The sequence below is a fragment of the Vicugna pacos genome, chromosome 2 (assembly GCF_048564905.1).
Source record: "Vicugna pacos chromosome 2, VicPac4, whole genome shotgun sequence".
Taxonomy (NCBI): domain Eukaryota; kingdom Metazoa; phylum Chordata; class Mammalia; order Artiodactyla; family Camelidae; genus Vicugna; species Vicugna pacos.
The window spans coordinates 45,930,189-45,934,814 of NC_132988.1; the positions used below are offsets into that span (position 1 = coordinate 45,930,189).

The window sequence follows — 4,626 nt, forward strand, 5'->3', positions numbered from 1 at the left end:
GGTCCTTCTTCCAGTGAAACGCTTCTCCCCACTCTTCTAGCCTACTCCCACACTTCTGTCCCTGGTAAGTCTTAGTTTAAATACCACTTTCTTCAAGATATCATCTTTTCTGGCTCTGTGGACTAGATTAGGCCCAACTGTTATACACCTTTTTCTTTATCATGCTCAGTGCACTCAACACTATTGATTCTGTTTTTGTTTTTCCCTAGAGTGTAAGTTTTGTGCAGGTAAGGACCATGTCTAATTTATCCACTGTCACGTCCTCAGAACATAATGCAGTGCCTGGACCAGAATAATGAAAAGTTGAATAATTATGCATGATAGAAACATCTCTGATAAAAACTTATTGTTAATACTTACCTGGCAGGGTAGATGCCTGATCACGAAGGTGGTTATCCCAGGGCGAGGCTCATCCATTGCACTCTGAATGTGCTGACCCCTGCTATTTCCTCAAATGTGGGGAACTCTACTGCATGATTTGTGGTAGTGCGGGACTGTGTTTGAGCTTTCCCCTGGAAAAAAAATCTTACTGTTGAGCATTACTCTCAAATAAGAAACTATAATGCAAGTAACTGTCAACCTGACACACTTTGTAAGAGATTTCATTTTTATCAACAATAAAAAAAATGTAAAAAATAAAAAAAAAACTTTTCCAAAAAAAGAGTTAATCATATTCCCTGCCTTCAGGTTCAATGCTTGCAATAAAGAGTAATCTTTGAAATACAGTGTATAAATTCACAGTAGTGACACTGCCTGAGATATTTTTAGATAATCTTAGTAACCCAGGTACAGAGAAGGTCATAAGTCAAAAGTGACAAAGAAAAAAGAACTCTTTTTTTGTAGGAAGCCTTGATCCTCATTTTGCTTTGCTGGACTTTGCTATGTACACATTGCACCTGGCCAACCCCAGCTTTACATGAAAGGGCTTCATCAGCTTTTAAAAAACCATATGGTAAAAACATTTACACACATTTCTTCTGATACCTTCAGGCACCGCTGAGCAGCTGGTATTAATGAATAAGAATGGCCAGTGAAATCATGGTATGTTGTTGCTAGGAAGGAACAGTTTATAGCCAGGGGAGTTATAGATGACTAGGCAAGAACACACAGGAATAGAAGGGATGTGTGATTTCTGCATTTCATCTAGATTTGGCCACCTGTACTGCTTAAGGCAATACAATGCTGGGCTGATTAGCAAGTATTAATTCTGTTCCTACTGATGGTGGTCCTGGGAGATGGGACCAATACCTTCAATACTTATTGAAAGTATTTCAGAGCCAATCAGAGCCAATGTCCCTAACTGAAGCCACTGAGGGAGCTATGAAAAGAGACCCCTGATTAAACAACATTTTGTAAGGTTGTTTCTTTAGATTTTCCATCTTTCCTTGCAGAAAACATATTTATTTCCTCCCATTTATATACATTAAAATTTTTATTACATTGAGACACAATTCCTCCTATAATCTTTTAAGAGACTCAGTTCCTACCATAACCCAGATGTAGGAATTTCCCCCTGTCTGCATGGGATCCTTTCCCGCTTCATACAGACTTTGATGCAAAACTCAGTCCTTTCACCAGGTTCCACAAAAAAAAAATCCAAGCATACTTTTGGGTAGTTTTGGTAGTTTTCATATTATTCTGCATTTCCCTTTGCAACCACCTGATTAATATAGCCCAAGTGTTTCCTTCAGATCCCAGGCCTCCAGCTCCATCTCCCTTATCCTTTGCCTGGGCAGTGCTTAGTCCCTCCAACTCCTCCTTTTCTCCTCTGTATTATTCACAGCAGCGTCCATTTTAAGAAGGAAACCTGGCTGAATTTGACCCATAGGCTTAAAAAAGAGTTTTTACAGCAGATGTTGTTGATCAACAATAGATATGATAAAATTTTCACTAATCTGTATACTAGACTATGTTGGAGTTGGTGTCTTCTCTTCCATGTGCTGCTTTGTGTCTTTTTTCCCTATCTCCTACTTGCTGACAATTTAATTTAAAAACAAACAAACAGACAATTTGGCTTGGATGATTTGATTCAGGTTTCAGAAATAATAAAAATTCCCTAAAGCAAATTTGAGTGTGAAGCTTTTCCTTCTTAATACTGTTCTTTTTGTATGGTTGGCAAAAATTATAGTATAAAGCAATTAAAGTACTTAAGCTGGTTCTATACACCCATGGCTGTGGGAGTGTTCCCCTGGTCCTTCCATCCAGCTGTCTGTCAAGAGTTTTTCCTTCTTCTTTGGAACTTAGGCTATTCTAGAATATTGCAAAAAGATTATCGAAAATGGACAGAAACAACAGGAACCAAACACATTCTTAGAATTTGGACAGATAGAAATTTCACTGGGCAATTTTCAACCTAAGTTCTGCATGTTGCTGCAGGGAATTTTTTAATCAGATATGGATGGAAAGGATAGTTATCTTGGCTTTTGATAGAGGCTATAAAATGTGCTGTACACGTTTTAGATTTTATTATTACTGTTATTATAAAACACAATAAAAGAATTTTTGAACAAACAACCAAGCCAGAACCCAAAAGAGATTCCAGAAAGTGAGGTTTGTGGAAACTGAAATCAACTTGGATGATGGCATTATGGAAAGTAGTTATAGATTTCAATGGCTAGCACTTAGGATTTTGATGTCTGCTGAGAAAGAGAAGGCTATGTTGAAGGCCCTATGGGAATGAGAGAGTTGAGTATATTAAATATATAATAACAATGGTCAACATTTATTGAGTACCTACTAGGTACCAGGAAAATTTTGAAACAGTATTACTGTTTGAAACTCCTAATATTTAAAAAATTATTCATTTATTAATTTATTATTTTATTTATTAAACTATAGTTAACTTACAATATTGTGTTGGTTTCAGGTGTACAGCTTCAGATTCTTTTCCATTATAGAGTATTACAAGATAGTGAATATAATTCACTGTGGTATACAGTAAATCCTTATTGCTTATCTATTTTATGTATAGTAGCTTGTATCTGACTCATATACTTATTTTTGTGCCATTGCCATGCTATTTTGATTTCTGTGGCTCTGTACTTTTGTTTGAAGTCTGGGAGGCTTATGCCTCCAGCTTGTTCTTTTTTTTTTTTTAAATATATTTTTATTGGAGTATAGTCAGTTTACTATGTTGTGTCAATTTCTGGTGGATAGCACAATACATCAGTCATATAAGAACATACATATATTCTTTTTCATATTCTTTTTCGCCATAAGTTACTACAAGATATTGAATATAGTTCCCTCTGCTATAACCTCTGGCTTTGTTCTTTTTCCACATTGTTGCTTTGGCAGTTATGGGTCTTTTATGGTTCCATATAAATTTTAGGATTATTTGTTTTAGTTCTGTGAAAAATGTTACGGGCATTTTGATAGGGACTGCATTAGATCTATAGATTGCTTTGGGTAGTATGCCCATTTTATCAATGCTAATTCTTCCACTCCAAGAGCATGGGATATCTTTCCATTTCTTTGAATTATCTTCAGTTTCCTTTATAACTGTTTTATAGTTCTCAGCATATAAATCTTTCACCCCTTTGGTCAGGTTTACTCCTAAGTATTTTATTTTATTTTTTTTGATGCAATTTTAAATGGGATTTTTAAAAAACTTTCCCTTTCTGAAAGTTCATTATTCATTTATAGAAAAGCAACAGATTTCTGTGTATTACTCTTATATCCTGCAACTTTGTGAAATTTATTTATTAGTTCTACTAGTTTTTGTTTGGATACTTTAGGATTCTGTATAAAATATCATGTCATCTGCATATAGTGACAGTTCTACTTCTTCCCTTCCAATTCGGATGCCCACTCCCCCTTTTTTTGTCAACTGCTGTGCTTAGGACTTCGAACACAATGTTAAATAGAAGTGATGAGAATGGACATCCATGTCTTGCTTCTGAATTAGAGGATAGGCTTTCAGCTTTTCAATGTTGAGTATGATGTTAGCTGTGGGTTTGTCATGAATGGTCTTTATTATGTTGAGATGTTTCTTCTATAACCTACTTTGGTTAGTGTTTTTATCATGAATGGATGTTGAATTTTGTTAAATGCTTTTTCTGTGTCTATTGAGGTGATCATGTGGTATTTTGATTTTGTTAATGTGGTATATCACATTGTAAATACTAAACCATTCTTGGGTCCCTGGAATAAAGCCAACTTGATCATAGTGCATGATCCTTTTTATATATTGTTCAATTCAGATTGCTAATATTTGTTGAGGATTTTTGCATCTATACTTATCAAAGATATTGGTGTGTAATTTTCTTTTTTTTTTTTGTAGTGTCTTTGGTTTTGGTATCAGGGTAATGATGGCCTCAGAGAATGAATTTGGGAGTGTTCTATCCTCTTCAATATTTTGGCATAGTTTGGGAAGGACAGGTGTTAGTTCTTCTGTATAGGTTAGGTAGAATTCCCCTTTGAAGCTGTCCAGTCCTGTACTTTTGTCTGCTGAGAGTTTTTTCATTACTAATTCAGTTTCACTACTAGTGATTAATCTGTTCAAACTGTCTGTTTCTTCTTGATATAGTCTTGGCATGTTGTATGTTTCAAAAATTTGTCCATTTCTGCTAGGTTATCTAGGTTATTAAAAAATTTGTCCATTTCTTCTTGGTGGCATATAACTAT

At 35.2% G+C, this 4,626-nt stretch overlaps 1 non-coding gene across 1 annotated transcript; it reads left to right on the plus strand.

Annotated features, from left to right (window-relative positions):
* Nucleotides 1–352: 352 nt before the first annotated feature.
* LOC116276748 (U1 spliceosomal RNA) lies at nt 353–515 on the plus strand. The gene has a single exon (XR_004186244.1). It is a non-coding gene; the product is annotated as a U1 spliceosomal RNA (small nuclear RNA).
* The last annotated feature ends 4,111 nt before the right edge of the window (nt 516–4,626 follow it).